Source organism: Astatotilapia calliptera, chromosome 14 (assembly GCF_900246225.1).
Source record: "Astatotilapia calliptera chromosome 14, fAstCal1.2, whole genome shotgun sequence".
NCBI classification, from domain to species: Eukaryota; Metazoa; Chordata; class Actinopteri; order Cichliformes; family Cichlidae; genus Astatotilapia; species Astatotilapia calliptera.
Genome location: NC_039315.1, coordinates 23,424,602 through 23,442,613, shown reverse-complemented (window position 1 = coordinate 23,442,613; position 18,012 = coordinate 23,424,602).

Sequence of the window (18,012 nt, the reverse complement as noted above, 5' to 3'; positions counted from 1 at the left end):
ATACTGCTGTAGATCATATTATACCCTTTAATATAGAGTGTGTGATCTGTATGTAGTTTAGTTCTCATTATACTTTTGAGTTAACAGAACATATTCACATATTAGTTCATTAGATAAATGTGCATCACTCTGTATCCTTGATCTGCTGGGAATGTGTTACACTGTTTTCTTGACATGCTTAATTGTTGAATCATGAAGAGAAGGTTGTAAGCAGGAGACTCTGTGTCTAAAGACAGGGGAGATAGACAGACCACATTCCACACCCCCACCTTACAGAAAGCAGAGAAACAACTGCCGAGGTCATAACTTAGGCGCTGTAACAGAGAAAAAATGTGATGTTTTGGCTTTTACGACTAGCTGGGGGCCACTAGAGACTATAAAAAGCTGAGCAACCCGTCACCATTTTGAGACATGTGCCTGACCCTCTGGTAGCATCTCTCCCGTCCGGACGTTCTAATGCTCTTATTGTTGAATTGTATGTAAATAAATGATTGTTGATTGAGCATTGATACACCGAGTATTGTCCTTCCTTCAGCCCAAAGATTCAAAGAACTGCGTGTTTTCAACAAACTGATATTTCTGGACTGGACCGAAAGCATTAGACCTTTAGCTGAACCATCACTAAAGCCTCATGCCTGACTAATAAGTCTCTGTAGTCCTTATTAGGCTTGTACAAACTAGACGTATTGTGCGCCTCTAAATTCAGTGGCTGTTGTGTAGGATGACAATCTTTTACAATACTTTTTCTCCATCATATAACAAATTAAATAGACTGATTCCCAAGAACACCTCAAAGAGACGACTCTTCACTGTGCTCGTATCGATCGTGGCTCTGTAACAACTTGAGGGGCAGCTGGGAATTTTCTAAAATGGTTAAAAAGACAGTTGGTGGCTGATTAATCTGATGTATTTTGTACAGAGCAGTGGGATAGTGCACTAAAACTAAATAGAGCGACTCTGACAGAACATGAATTAGTGAATGAAACGAGGCCTACACGTAAAACTAAATGTTCTAAAATAAAATGACAAAACAGGAATGTTAATCTTCAGTTCATCATGCTGTGAAAAACATTTACACTTTGGTTCACTAATCATAGTCACTGCAACCTTTCGGGATAAATTTCACCTCAGATGAGAATGATGAAACAAAATAGGGATCAAATCTGTAATTACACAAATATCAAACCTAACATACTGTTTAATATGTACACTCACTTTATTAGGTCCACTGTGCTGGTACGGGGTTGGAGCCCACTTTGCTTTCAGAAAAACCTTAATTTTTCATGTCATAGATTCAAAAAGATACTGGAAACATCTCTCAGATAGATTTTAGTCCATTTTGATAGCATCAAAAAGTGGCAGATTTAGAGACTAAACATCAGTGATGTGGATAGCCCATTCCACCACATCCCCACAGGTGCTCTATTCAATTGAGGCGATGACGGTGGAGGGCATTTCAGTACAGTGCATTGTCATCATCAGTAAACCAGTTTGAAATGATTTGATATTTGTGACATGGCACATTATCCAGCTGGAAGCAGCCATCAGAAGGTCTGCACCCTGTGGTCATAAAGAAATGGACGTGGTCTGCAACAAAACTCATGAAGACTGTGGTGTTTAAACAATGGTCAGCTGGAAGTGTACTAAAGGTACCAAAGTAAAATATCCCCCACACCATTACACCACAGATTCAGTTGTTGACAGATCAATGCTTTCATGTTGTTGATCCCAAATTCTGAGCCTGCCATCCGAATGATGCAGAAATTCTTATTTTTCCTGGTCTTTTTCCAGGAAATTGTTTCCCAATCTTCTGTTGTCCAGTTTTGGTGAGCCTGTCAGGGTCTGGGCAGATTGTGGTGTTTTCACTTTTGCTTCCCTCTTCAGGTGGATTGGTGGCTAGCCTTAGGTGGAACTGCTCATTTCCAAGTTGCCCTTTGCACACCTGGTTGTCATCAGCTTATTGAAGGCTGCATATGTAGGACCAAACTGTGATTCTCAGCCAGTTTGTCTCAGCTGCTAGTGGTAAAACCAGCTTCCATGTTATTTATCAGCATTTTGTTCTTGCTTCCCAATGATATCTTTTTCTCATGTCCTTCTCAGTTCCTCACTCCAAACTTCACAGTACTCAACTATCAAACCTACCTGTTTTGCCTTTGGAAATCTCATTTCACCATTAAATTCAATCCCTGCCATCCTCCCAACCTCTTGCATCACTCTGATAAATGCCCCTCTTTTGATTCTGGTCTGTCTGCCCACTTTCCACTGCAGCCTCCTAACTAAAACTGGATTCCAACGTCCCCACTGACTGTCCTCTCTCTCTCTCACAAAGAGCTCACCTTCAGATACCAAGTAAGAGATTTACACCTACATCTGTTTCCATTCATCCCCAACATCCACTCTCTTTAACAATCTCTCTCCAATTCCACAGACCTTCCCTGACCACTGCCGAGTGATAGCTCCTGCCCAGTGCTTCTTTGCTTTGCTCCTGCTAAATTCTTCAGTCAACAATAAAACTTTTAAACTATCTCATAGTTGCTGTTGTCTACTCTTTGGGTTCAGAAACGCCATGATTGAGCCTGTGCAAACCGTTGCCTCAGTTTGTTGTTCTTAACTGACAGATGCGGCATCTGGTGTGGCTGCTGTTGGCCATCTAATTGAAGATTTAATGCGTTGTGTTAAAGAGTGGCCATTTGAGTTCCTGTCAGCTTCCTTTCAGCTCTAAGCAGTCTTCCTATTCTCGTCTCACCTCTGACATCAAAAAAGTACTTTCTCCCAGAGAACTGCAGCTCACTGTATATTTCTTTTATTTTGACCACTTTCTTAATACCCAAGAGATGATTGCGTGGGAAACTACCAGTAGATCAGCCCATCTGGCACCATACTTGCTGTAATCATTGTCACCCTTCTTCCTCATTCTGGTGCTCAGTTTGATCTTCAACGGATTGTCTTAACCATGTCTATATGCCTAAACGCATTGAGTTAGTGCTTAGAAGCATTAACAAGCTATTTCTAACCAAGTGCCTGGTAAGTGTACATCGTTCCCATTTAGGAACCAGCCCCTGTTGAGTAGATTGGTTTGGTAACTATTTAGTGATATACCCAATTTTGCTTAGGGTGATACATAAGTAACATGAAAAGCCACAGATTCTACATTTGTGTTGTGCAGGAGAAGGAGCAGTAGTCGTTAGTGATCGGCCAACAATTTTCTCTCTGCTTAATTTCGCAGGTTCCATGGATTCATTTTGTTCTCCATTAGCTAATTATTCTACATGTGAAACACCCAATAATATTGATCCAACTTTCAATAACAAAAAGCTCTGAGTTGCCTGAGCTCAATGTTGGCCATGAGCTCTAACCTTGTAAACAAGAAAGAAGTCTGAATACTACCAGGAGATTTTATAGCTCTGAGACATGACCTAAACACAGAGGTGAGACGTAACAGAGTACAAATGCTTCCATAATGTTCTTAAGTAAAGTTTTCAGGTATCTGTACTTTACTTGAGTAGTTATTTTTCTGGCAGCATTTCACTTTTGTTCCCTACTTTTTTAAACAGATATATGTACTTTCTACTCTTTACATTTTCAAAACAGGCTCGTTACTTTCGGTCTGACGCATATGAGGGGAGTTATTATTTCACATCACTGCAGGCCTTCAAACTTCAAACCAATTTGAGACGCATGAAAGACAATCCTGTTCACGTATTAATAGCCATCGCTATAGTCAGGGGTTTAAAGTGGGTCTGTGTCTTTTTTTTGGGGGGGGGGGGGGGGGGGGGGGGTTGGCAGAACACCAAACAACTGCAGGTGTCCATAAGTTGTGGTCGTGGTACTTCATCATCTAGCTAGTCCTATAGAAGAGGCGCGAGCATGAAGGGAGTAATATTGCTTTGGTGGCGGGTGTTGTGGAAGTTTTCCATTTAAATAAAGCCTGCAGACGAGCGGTGAGCGGTAGCTAACATTCTTTAATCCAAACACACAAATAACAGAAAACCAAGCTTGTGGAGAGCCTACATGACCGCGGGGCAGATGGTCAGCAGAGTCTCCCTGAGCCTAGCATGACTCTCAGTTAAATACCTTCTTCAGGAACAAAAGGCAGTACACAGCTGTTTCACACCTTAAGGTTCACACTCCCTTGCTACCTCCCAGGGTCCTCAAAGAGACAAAAGATTCTTCCTGTGGAGTTGTCTGCTTCCCCCAACTTCCTTACTTGTTGTTTGATACGTGCCGTTGGGGGGGCGATATTGATACATCCTTGCTATCTGTCGGACAGATTCCCCTATCTCTCTCTCTCGAACACTTCCTTACTAGAACCCCATCATTTGTCTTACAGTTTGGGTGTGGAACATGTTTAAATCCAGTGGCACCAAGGCATTATACAATAAAATAATGTGATTAATACTGTAACATTCACAAGAACCAGACGGTTGGGTCTCAGTTTGTCCGTTTATTCGGCACATAAGCAAGAGGATTGCTAACTCAGGGGAGAGCGCCCTCGTACTACACCTCTCTTCAGCCTAGCACACACTTACACACAGAACAACCAGGTCCCCCCTCCCCTTCCTGAACACCACCCTCCCTACTTCCTGCAGCACAACCAAACATGAATCCTAAAGGAAGAACAACAGTGTGCAGAGATAACCAACATGTCACTGTACAATAACACTTAACCATCGTTACAATACATAAATAAAAGAAATTCCTATACACGGGTAATTTCAAATGCAAAATTCTGTCAGCTCAACAAACATCAGCAAACACACAAACTGTTTGTGTGGAGTTTGTCGCACAGTGCGTTGCTAGCTAAAAGTACAACTGCAGTATTTTACAGGGAGAGAAAAGAAAGAGAGCTAACTTCACTCAGACATGGAGAAAGATAAGAAAGACACAGCAGGAAAGGAAGAAGAGAGGTTAGATTTAAAGATAAGGACTGCTCAGTGGGATTGGATAAAGAGGAAATTTAAAACTTGCATGTAAGCCCTCACGTTTATAAATCTAATACTGGCACTGTACTTGTGACATTATGCTTTTTCATATTTTGAAATGCGCTGCAAACAAACTGAGGTAGATTAACTGTGTTACTTAAAGGTCGGCAATGGCTTATTTAACAACAGAGTGTATTTTAAATGAAACTGTCGAGATGTGAGTGAAGTTCAGACATTTGGCTTTAATTCGTGGGGTTCAACAAAAGTATTACATTAATTGTGTAGGAATTTAATGTCACTTTGATACAAGTCCATCGTTTCGACCCATGTCCATAGGAAACATAAAGCCTGTGCGAAATTGCCTTAAAGTCAGGAAAAATCCCCATGTGCAGTATATACATTAGATACTCCATAATACGTCTTAAGTGAGTTTATTTACTCTAAGACTGCATGAGTTATAGACCTGCCCGTCTCTTTGTGAAGATTTGTGATTAATGCCAGCCATTTCTTTTGCACTGATGTTGTTCATTTCTTTAAAAGGTTTTTATCTCCATCTGACAAAGTGCCACCATTTGGTTGATTGGGCTCAGGTTTCTTCCAAGGCCGACGCATTTACATTCCAGGTCTCCAAAAACATAATTAAAAAACACAAAAGTCATTTAAGCCAACGAGGTAAAAGTGAAAGCCAAGCAAAAATTACAGTTATGATTAAAACAGGTGTTAAAAATCACTGGGATAAAATGATTAAAGGTATCGACAATTATAAACAGCCCAAAGAGCAGATGCTGTCTGCATTGTCTATGTTTCTGCCACAGCTAAGTCCCAGAGCGTTGTATTTGCACTGTTTGCCTCTGGCCACAGGATTACCCCAAATCCCTTAACCATGTGTAGAGATTCAAAAAGTGACTCACATGAGCCCTGTGTGATCTGCCACCATTATATGGTTATGTTTAGGCAACTAAATGACTTTGTTATATTTACTGTGGTTTATAAAGTCCTGGGTAGCAAAAGCTGATGGCGACTGTCGGTAGTGTTACATGCTTTATTCACCCACTGCGTTATACTAACAGCATACCTTTCTGCTCAAAGAAAACAATCTCACCTCTCAACTGTAGTCGGCTTTTTATTTAACATGAACATAATAACGAATATAGATGAGCTGAGATGTTGACAATACTCTTATTATAATAGTGCATGCTATATATTTAAATCCACAGCAACTGCTTTTTAAGGCCAATCAGCCATGATTACAAAATATTATATCAGGCTTTACAGCTTGACCAGAAAGAAATTATTATCTGAAAAGAGCCATATAAATGAGCTATGCTGTTGTGAATGTGAAGCTGAAGCAACTCACTGTTCTGTCAGACCTATACTGAGCCTGACACAACCTTTAGTTGCTACTCTTGAGCAACACAACCTGTTAAATTGGTATCCCTGTTGTGTTGTGTAGAAACTTGCAGCAGGCAGAATGGCAGAGCAGAGAGTAATGAGAGCTGAAAAAGGCAGTGTTGATTTGATAAATAATTTTTGCAGGGCTGGTGATGCTTTACGAATCAACGTTGACCTCCTGGTGTGATGGCATATGTTAATAAAAAGAACTGCATGGTGTCTTCTGCATCCTAATCTGCTGGTGTGAAGATGAAATTCTAGTGTGTTCGTGTGTGTGTGTGTGTGTGTGTGTGTGTGTGTGTGTGTGTGTGTGTGTGTGTGTGTGTGTGTGTGTGTGTGTGTGTGTGTGCGAGAGAGATACTCCACACTTCTGTGCTGTGGGGTCTTCTTGACAACTGTGGCAGCTCAAAGGAACGTGTATGTGTTGTGGTTTGTGTACGAGCACAAACTTTCATACGTGCCCACTGATCGTTATGCGTGTGGCAGACGTAGCGAGAAGCACAGCAACTAATATACATATCAATTTTCCTCATTTGAATACACCACTTATTGGGTGATAGTGGTGATAATTACCTGTTGTGCAGCGAGTAGGGCACAGACTCCCACTGGGCTTCTATTTGTCAGCCTGGGTCACTGAATCGGCACACAGTACAGTGGTATATTGCACACTGGGGACTGGAGAGAAATGACAGCACAGCGTGAGTCCCAGCTTTCCTTTGCCAGCACCAGACAATCCCTTGTAGCACGCAAGAACTATCATGTAGGAAATGACACAGGAATAATGTGCCTTAACATCGGGGATGTTTTCAGCAGCAACTTGACAATTTGTGCATAATATTAAGTTGTCTTCCAGCGAGCAATCTGCTGTGAGAGGAAGAATTGCAGGAAGGGTCAGGAAAAGCAGCGGAAAAAGACAGATTTTAAAGGTTCTCAGAATGCTGAATGGAAAATACCCACGCTATTTATATTCAACAAAAAGACTGCTACACTAAATGACACGATAGAGATTATAGCTGACAGTTTGTGATCAACGGCAACACTATGATAACCCAAAGAAGAGGCTAAAAGACTCTCCAAGTGTTTGATGCTTATTTTCATAAGAGCTTTTTCCTTCCCGTTGTCATGAGTGGAGAATTGTCTGTCACCAATATAGTTTCTAACATAATATATATTCATAATTTTCTCCTTCTCAAAATACAGCCACGCATTAATTTTGTTTTTACTATCTAAATGAATTTGTTAATACATTCAGCTCCTTTGATTTATTCAAAAAATATTAAGCTCAGACTGTTTCTTTAGGGTGAATACAGGTGACTTGTGCTGTCTACCCAGCAACTGCCCACATCACCACTGCTAAATGACTAAATCCTGAAGATCCCACTGAACAATAAAAATGATCCCTCTCATGCTCTACAGCTGCATGTTCTCTGCCAGGCCTTACCTCTGTGTTGCAGCCCAGCAATGTGCTGTGAAGGGCCCACAAATGGGGATGAACAGGTGTCACTTTAATTATGTGTCCTCTTGTTGGAACCTGGCAGAGTCGACCAGCAGATAGTGGCTCTTTTAATTAACCTTGGAGCTCTGCTGTAGAAACACAGTGGCAGTGCCACACTGAGCACCTGCAAATATACGGACAATATCTGCCAGTCTACATGACATTCTAGCATTTAATTACAAGCACAGAGGGAGTGGGCTCACTTTCTCTCGCCCTAGCATGCATTTTATTTTTCCACTCCACTCTCCAGTCTGTCTGCGCGAGACAGCTTCGGTTTCATATGTTTCAGTCCACTCAGCTAACACCATGGCCGTCAGGCCAAGTCTCAGACTGGCAGAATTCTCCTCTTTTGACATTTTCACCCAAAATGAGGTCACTTCGCTCCCAGAAAGTATTTTCTGTTATCTTTGCATAGATGTGTGGAAGCCCAGAATGAGTTGGCGCTGGAACTTTCAATTTCACTAGCCCTCCTCTTCGAAGAAGGAAGCGAATAGATCAGTTTGTCATTCTCTTCATGTTGGAATGATGCCAGAAACCACTCTAGTGATGCATATACAAGTATGTTCACTACCAATATATAAATCTCTCTGTAGATTTTCCACATTTTGAGTTTTTTAACATCACGGGTGGCTTTCCACACCACAGATTTGACTGACAATTTTATCCAATTATACTGATATTTATCTGTCAAATTACAGATGCTGCGTCTCACATGCTTCTGGCATCTCCTGACCAGAGGCTGCAGGAATCAAAGCTTATGCTTTGCTGTGATATAGCATTGCTTCATGTCATTTACATACTGAAAAGGTGTTTTAATGCAGTAAAAGAAAAACTGTAATTTACATTCTTTATAGGTTATACAGTGGAAACTGTGTTGAATGAATATATAAAACCAATGTATTAGTAATGTATTCAGCTCATTAGAACTCATGCCATCATGTTCATGATGTGTAATATACCATCTGGGAGTATTGGAATGGTTTACCTGGAGGCTTTGAGTGAAGAATGTTCCCCACCTTTTAGAAGGTGATAATATAGCTATAGATAGAGCTGGAATGGAAAAGAATGGAAAATGTGCAGCGTATAGAAGAAATGAATATGGATGATATCAAGAAGTGTTTGCTTGTACAGAAGAGAACTTGATCACATGAACCTAATCCTTTGAATCACAATGACCTCCACTGAAGTTACCACCTGAAAGGTTTAGTTGCATATTTCTAGCAAACAAAGATCGACTTGAAAGAGCTGTAAGTGTAAGTTGCTCCTAAAGGATTGTCAGAAAGCTGGAGAAAGGTTTTCCTCAGTTGCTGATGGAGTTTAATGTTAAAACTTTGTGACTTAGCTCATTTGCTTAACCTTTTAAATTACAGAAAAACACCTGGATTTAATTAAAGTAAATTCATGTTCCTTAAATGTTTATATTTAAGCCACTTTGAAATGAAGAAAACTAGGGATAATAGAATCACCGCCATGTCACGTTTTATAATCATAGTGACTGATAATGTCTTTTTCATTTTGGTGCTGAACAGGGACTGCACGCTAACTTGGAATATTTGAGGGAGAAAAAAATAAGAAAGAGTTTTGTTTCACGTGTTTGTACTTAAACTCACTGGACACTTTGTCGGGTACACCTTGCTGGTACTGGGTTGGACCCCATCTTTACCTTCAGAACTACAGTTTCTGCCCATCCATGAAATCTCTATCTGCAAAACTCCTATTTCACCGTTGGATTGAGATTTAATGAATGTGGAAGCAATTTGAGGATATTAAAATCCCATTGTCATGTTCAGGAAACCAGTTTGAGATGATTTGAGCTTTGTGTCATTGAATAGTACTGTCTCCCTCTTTTCAACACTCTCTCTTAAATCTTTTAGCACATTTTCGTCTCTGTTCTTCATCACCTTGACCTGCTGCACATCCCTTCCACTTCGATGTCTCCGTGTAGCCATCAGAAGATGGGTGCGCTGTGATTATAAAGGGATAGCAACAATATTCAGGTAGGTTGTGGTGTTTAAACGATGTGAAAGGTGTCAAGAAAATATACCCCACAAAATTTAACCACCAGCAGCAGATTCAACTGCAGAAACAAGACAGGGTGACATTTATGCCAGATTTTGACCATACAATCAGAATGTCACAGCCAAAGTTGAGACTCATTAGATCAGGTTTTTCCAATGTTAAATTATTCCAGATTTGATGACCATTTGCGTAGGTTACTCACATTACATATTTTAACTATTACAACAGAATACAGAAGTCAAATTAAAAGTTTTTATTAAAGATATTGGCTATCAATCTAGAAGATTTTGTTTTAAATAAAGACATTTCAGTACTTTCATGTTTTAAAGGTTTTTTTTCTTTAGCCAGACTGCCCAGCTGTTTAGAGTTTGATCACAGATGGTGCCTTAAGAAATATTGTATCCTTCAGTAGTTGGGACAATACAACTACCCATCCCACATCTGCACCATTAACAGTCCCAAGAGATTCAACTGATGAGGTTTCATCATCTACCTGTAGATACTAATTCTCATGACTATTATTTAATAAAAATAACAAATATCGATGCGATTTTAGTTATCGCACCAATATGCAACTTTTCCATGTAGGCTCATAATCAAAGTAAACATGCATTTTGTCAAAATGACGGAGGAACATAAAAAAACATAGCCAGCGAGCCAGGCAATGAATTGATAAATGAAAACTTAATAAGGCACTTAAGATTGTTTTAAAGTGTGGAAGCAGCAGTGTTTTCAGCATTTGATATGCAAGAATAAGGGTGAGAACGAGAAATAGAGAAAAGTATCCCTACCTCTGTAGGTGCTAATAATAATCTTTAATATCAAGGAGATACTCTTAGCCAAGTTGACAGAAGCTCCAGAGATGTGATGCCCCAAAAAACTAAATATGTATGCATTTAAGTCAGAAGGCATAATTTTCCCAAAAAATTGCCCTTTCTCTGTAAGAACAGCATTTTTTCCACATGCTCTGGGAAACTTAAATCATGTAAGTTTCTTGCTGAGATACAAATCTATTGAATATCCTTCGGTCTCGGTCAGTCTCTACTGACTTCTTTCTGTTTACTGTGAAGTATTGTGCTGCAGATTTTTTTTTTGTTCAGATTCAGCCAGATTCCATTTTCTGCCTCTTTTTCTTGCTCTCCAGCAGCCCTTATTTCTTTTTTATAGGATGGCAAGAACTCCTCTGGCAGTATTGAGTTTTAGACCTTTGGGCTCAACAGGTATCGCTCTCAGACGGCCTGCCTTTACCTCGCACCTACTGCACTCTGGTTTAAATTAGTGGATGCTCTTCAGGTTTGATACTGTCCCCCTTTACTGTAGGTATTGGATTTTCTCTCTCAAATTTCACATCTTACATCTGAAATATAACAGAGAATTGCCTCGGGGCACCATGTGTGCATGTGCGTGTATGAACATGTGTTTGTTTGCGTAATGGAATGCTCACCATGATATTGCTCACCATGTCAGTGTGCAAATAAAGTCAGGATCTTGGCCCACGCACAAATCCAATCAATAATGCTGTATTTGATCATGGTCCAATTTGCCTGCTGCACTTACCTAACAGTAAATTCGACAGCTTTTGAGTTTACTGGCTCTTGCTTCACTTGTTGTTTGTGTGGGTTAAATAAGGAATGCAGCGTTGCTTCTAGTGACATAACTCTTCCATTCTTTTTTGCAGGCCTATTGAAATGCTTGTCAACAAGGCCACAAAACAAATTCATTTCTGAAAGGTCAGAGAAGTAAGACATTTTCAGAAAGTAGCTTGGCAAAAGCAATCCGTGATTGAAGACGGCATCAATGCATCGGAAAGCTTGAAGTCTGAAAATTACCTACTGGCCACAGTGTGGAGAAATCCACAAGAATGCCATATACTCACCACTTCCTTAGGTACAGCTGCTCAACTGGCTTTTAAATCAAACATCTATTCAGCCAGTCACATGGCAGAAAATCAATACCTGTAGGCATGTAGACATGGTCAAGATGACCTGCCGAAGTTCACAGGGACGAAAGGTGATTTAAGGAACTTCCAACGTGTCATGGTTGTCAGTAACAGATGGGCTGGGCTGCTTTCAGAAACTGCTGATACACTAGGATTTTCCCACACAACCATTTCCAGGGTTTGCAGCAGAACTAAGACTAGAGCAGCACAAGATTGTACTGAGTGTTACTTTGTGGTGGTATTGTAATGGCTTGGGGGATGTTTTTGTAGGGTCCGTATTACCAATTGAGTATTGTTTAAATGCCACAGCCTACCTGAGCATTGCTCCTGACTGTTTCCATCCCTTTAATGACCATGGTGTACCCATCTTCTGATGGCTGCTTCCAGCAGGATAAAGCAGTCAAATAGTCTCAAACTAGTTTTCTTGAACATGACAGTGACTTCGCTGTACCCAGCAGTGCTCCAGTTATTGATGCTCCAATAAAGCACCTCTGGGACGTAGTGAAATGGGAAATTTGCATAAAGAATGTGCAGCTGACAAATCTGCAGCAGTGTTCTGATACTATCATGTCAATATTGGGCATCAGTATCACGAGATCTATAAATCAGCAAAAACAAAAACAAGCAAACTTGAAAAATGCAGTTAAGTTAAATAGTTAAGGGTCAGAATAAAAAAACTGTCAAATCTACTTTGCTGCCTGAAACCCAGAACCAATTTATTCCAGACAAATGTGATTTACACCATTTAAAGATTTCCTTTGATTTCCTTTTTTTAGTTTGGTGACGGTTGGTTCTGGCTGCGAGGGGTTTATTTATTCCAGCTGTTCCATCATATAAGCTATTCCCATGGCTGATTTTTGCAATACACTGTCTTGTGGCACATATTGTTTGTGAATAAAATGTGCAAGTATCTAGATCTATGATGTTTTGCCACATTGTTTATTGTGCTATAAAGTAATTCTCATATGGAAGCTGAGCTTCACACACTCAACATCATGATTTTTAACATATCAGCAAAGGGCTGAAGTTAAACTTACTAAACCACACATTTTGCATGCTGTATAGCGGTCACTAATGCATTGCCATGTTTTTAATCCTACCAGTAAACAGAATCTGTTCTAATAGTCAGTGAGTCTGAAGAAATGAATATAATAAAAATATTTTTGACCAAAAAGAATCATTGATAGCAGATGAAAGTGCTATCAAAATATAGGTAAAAGGAAACTTTTTTTTGTATCTTATATGTTTCAAGTTTTGTCCAATGAAAAGAGATTTAACAGATAACTAGTAACAACATTTGATGTTGTTCCTTAATGTCATACACATTAAATAAAGAGACTGTAGCAGTGATGTATCCAAGGATACTGATGTGCAAAGTTGGTAATAGAAAAAAAAGGTTTTTCAGACAAAGATGTTTTATATTGTGACATTTGGAGTTTCTGTAAAATTGATTTGGTTGCACAGAATAAAAAATGCTGGAAAAAAACTAAAAAAAAACACCAAATTTCAACCCACCATGTAACTCTGACAGGTTTTAGTGTATGAAGGTAAAGTGGTTTTGGTTCCATTTGACATGCGTTCACATTCCTCTTATTCTTTATTCTTGGCTATTAAAAATGGCATTCCAATGCTCCTCCGCATGGCTTTTGTACATAAATAAAAGTTTTTGCATAAATGCTAAAGGATCACTGTGTGCAAGCCTTTGTAGCATTTAGCACAATGTACTGGTAACGTTCCATAGTGAACCCAACTCAGATCTCCCCTTTGAAGCAAAGAAATTTGCATTTTCTATGTTTTAAAGTAACAATAATAAAGTATTATACGTATCTGTTCTGGGCTACTGTAGGATGACCGACTCGCAACAAAACCTCCTGTGTAGATCTGAAGGGCTCATCCTAAGGTTAACAATAACATCAGGTTGATTGTACACCACCAAAAACATATTTCGCATGACTCTTTTTGTTTTTTATTATTTAAAAAGATGCCCTTGAATGTGAAAAAGACTTAAAAAAAAGATTATGCAGGATAAATAATACACTTGACTTAGGGCATAAAAGGTTAATTAAACGAGAGATAATTAAATAAGTGGCTCCTTAGATGAAAATTTCTCCTTGTGGATGGAGCACTTTCAGGGCACCTGAAAGGTTTTAGGTTGACTTCCTCATCAGTTTTCTTCTATCCATAGACTTCTAATTATTGTCACAGTGGGAGGTGCTCTTCACTCACCTAATTCTGCTCCCTGATTACGTTTGACATTTTAATGCCAAGTGTCAAAACTGTTCTCCATATGTGTAAATGAGTTCAGAAATTCTTCATTATGCAGATGAGGTTGGTAACATTTCGGAAACTCTGGGATAAACATTCAGAGCCTATGACTCATTTGATTCAACAACATGTATAATAATTAATGATTAGAAGGGTACAAAGATTAATAATACAAATGTGTGTGGATGAAGAGTCAGAGTAACCGTGTTTCTTGTGAGTTACAGTGAGTGAGCAACAATTCTTCTCTGCTTTAACCGATGCACACAATATGGATGGTATTGACAGGCTGTAGATGGCATAAAGTGAAAAAAACATGCTGTTTAACTTGTGAACACAAGGGGGCAGTATGGAATCAGAATCCCCGAGTGAAAAGCTCTCACAAACGAGCAGGCTTTCTAAGCAGCGTATCTGCAAGTCGTGTATGTTTGATATCTGATCCAAAATGTTTGATCTCTGCTATATTCTCCAATTTGCCATTTTCACTCCTACCTGGTGTTCTCTTCAGATGTTTAGACTTTTCTAACTTCTCGACAGAATGAAAAAATGAAAAAGACGAAGAAAGAAGGAAAGGAAGAAAGGAAGGAGGAAAATAAATAAAGAATAAAATTAAATAATAATTTAAAAAATCCAGCTTGTATTGATGCCCAGTGGCATGACACATTATGAATCCTTGTGGGGTTTTTTTTGCTTTGTGTGCCTAATTAGTAACTTTCGGTTCACATAATCTCATCAAAGGGGTTGTTGTGTCATTTGAATGGTTTACATCTGACTTACCAAGAGACACTTAGAGGGAATGTTCAGCTCATTAGAGAAATGACTCACTGTTTTCTGTCCTTCCTTGACTACAAGTTTGGTCACAACCCCTAGGCCTAACCCCCTTCTTCCACGCTTGTGTGAATAACTCAATAACTCCCATCCATGGCACAATTAAGGCATTATTACACCCTTCACTGGACCTCATGCTCCGGGGTGAATTGTGGGGGCCATTCCTGACCCCTATTCCGTCAGTCCTAGCCCCACTGTGAAGCCTTGGCTACTCTTATCACTGACCCATTTTACACTCCCCATGTGCCCCGCTTTTACACGGCACACAAACAGTCCTTCACGGCTCTCCTACGCACACACATATTTACCCCCCCCCCCCTCAGTTGTCTCCACCCAGCAGGCAGAAGCATGGCATCACGAGTCACACCAAAGCCAGCAGCTGTGCAACGGGCGCCATGTGGGGCACTCGTCCGGCCAAGCAGTGAGATGGGGGGCGGTGTGAGCATCGTTAGGAGTTGAAGGGTGCCACCTTCCCTCTGTCTCTTTCTTTTTTACTCTTCCCATTTCATGCCTCTGCATGAAGGAAGCCATCTGCCTGCTGCCAGTCATCTATGGCTGCGAGAGAGTCTGTGACACTTTGCACTTTGAGCTTGTCTGTCACCCACCCACTTCTTTCCTTACACACAAGATGAAACCATGCTGACCATCTTTGACTTCTCCACTTTCCCCCGTATCTCTTATTTTCAATTTCAGCTGTTTTATGGCTTTGCACCTCCAGTCTTCACCGCCTCAACGTGCTGCTGTGTCATACAGGTGGGGATGCTGTTTGTTAGAAATTTCCTACTTCTGATGTCTGGCCCTTCTCTGGCCGTGGCATTTCTATTATTTAATTTGTTGTACTCTGTATCAAATCTAAAAGTTGTGAGAGCACGACTTGTTAGCTCAAAAATTTTATGTACTCTAAGCTGGTTTATCTATGCGATAAACCATGGGACCTGAGTCAATATTTGTGCAATTTGTTCCCCCGCAAGCTGATCAACTGCTGAACAAAACCACATCCCTTTATTCTTTATCACTGAAGCAACTCCAGTCCCCCTCTCTTGATAACATCAGAGACCAAGGTCTTGTTTTTTTTGTGTGTGGTTTTTTCCAGCATTTTATTTTTGGGAAAGATTTTTTCCAGTGGATTAACTGAAATAAAGGTCATCGCTGCCTTTCATCAGACTGCGGTAAATAATGTTTCATCGTCATTTACAGGAATTAAGTAGATAAGCTTGGGTTTCAAACAGCCAAGTCTCAAGCTGCCAAAACAACTGCTCGTGTTATTCTCTCCCTGTGTCCACTGTCCATGCATCATTAATATTCATTCACGCTAACAGTTTCTTGAATGCTTCCAACTCAAAGGGCTGAGTCTAACAAATGGACTTGCAATTGAAGGCTTGCACTCCAAATGTCACGTCTGCATGCTGTTCCATTTGTTTTGAATGCACTCCAAATGAAAAGCAATTTAAGAGCTCCAACCATTAAAAAGAGCCCTCACCATTGAAGTGCAAACTAAACCTTAATTAGGAAAATGATGATTGTTCAGTGCGTGCGCTCATTTTGCTTTACAATTAGCCAGCCCCTTTCCTTATACCACCCTCTGACAATTTATATACTTCAGCCTGTCTACATTTGCAAAATGTCAACATGCCAAAGATTAAATTAAAGCAGGTCTCTGTAAAGAAGACACATCTATCATATCAATCCTGACACAAGATTAACTGGTTGACATTTGTCTCCACTAAACCGGCACTATGGGACCTTATCCAGAAGATTCTCTATCAACGAGCCCTGTCAAACACACAAAGTGCATGATGGAGAATATAATTAAGTCAAATATCTGTTCTTTTTTTCTTCCCCAAAGAACTCTTTAAGTTTTTACGTGTTTTGTTTGCGCTCGTACGTCAAGGAAGCGGTGGGATCATATTGTCGAAAATGTCCTTTCTGTCAGGTTGACCGCAGGTCAGAAGCTGCGCACACATATCTGTGTGTGCTGAGGCATGCTTAATAATGTGTGCCCACAGCCTCACGCTTCACCTGTTATAATACAGTGCAAATACATCCGGAATAATTAACAGTCTAATATGGAAAGATGATGTTTGATCAATCCAAATTGCCCATAGTGTGGCTCCAGTCAACAAAGCTGGAACAAACAAAAGCGAGCCTTTAAAACAGGGAAAGGTCATAGGATCAATAATTCATTTAAGAAGCTCCTTGGGATTGACTCTCAGTCAGCTTGTAATCAGGAGAGGAGATTTATTTATCTTAACCAGCATTAAATGCGCATTCCTAAGGTGGAAAAACATTGTGCCAAGTCGGTCGATTTTCACTGCCCTCGCAAGGCCACCGGTTTTTCTGTTTTATTTACCACCCACCACCTGGCAAGGTTGAGCTCTTTAATAGTACTTCAGCTGTGGACTAAGCATCTGTTAAAGAAAGTTTAGGGGAAGAAAGGGCAACAGAGAAAAGTCAAGGATAAGGACAAATCCAAGGATTCGAATGCAGGGAATCACCTTGTAGTTGTAGAGTTGTACAGTAACAGCATGCAACAATAATGAATGGGAAATTGTGCTTAATCTATTTTGAGCTACGCAGTATTATGCGTCTACTGGATAGGATAAAGGAGTGATAATATTAAATAACACCCGCGTCATGGTTTATTATAACTAAATGTGCCTGGAAAAGAATGTATTTTGCAGTGTTTTCAAATATTATCTAATAAGCAGGCTATTTTACACATGCAGCTTCGCGGGACTAGATTTGGGATTCACAGAGAAAGACACCTCCTCTGATTTAAATAATGCAGCTCTGCTGACTCGCGGGGGGATACGAGAGGCTATGTTGGCTCAAACGCTACAAACCTGCCTGGTTACAAAAGATTTACTGAGTCGACTCTCAAAGCCCATGTCCAGGTGGGGTGAAGAAACAGGATTTTGCAAAATGCAGTACCTCGAATTTCTCAACAACAGGTAACAATGTTGCTTTCCAGATGAGGCTGTATTATATCAGGTGCAGTTTTGTTTCCTGAATAAATGAAGGGCCACTTTTATAGACTACTATATATTAATCAGCAGTTTAAGCATATAAAATGCATGAGGGAATCAGAGGTGGCATCTTAAAGGTTAAGGTTGGATCAGACTGCAGATAAATGTATTGTGACCATGGTCTTTCTC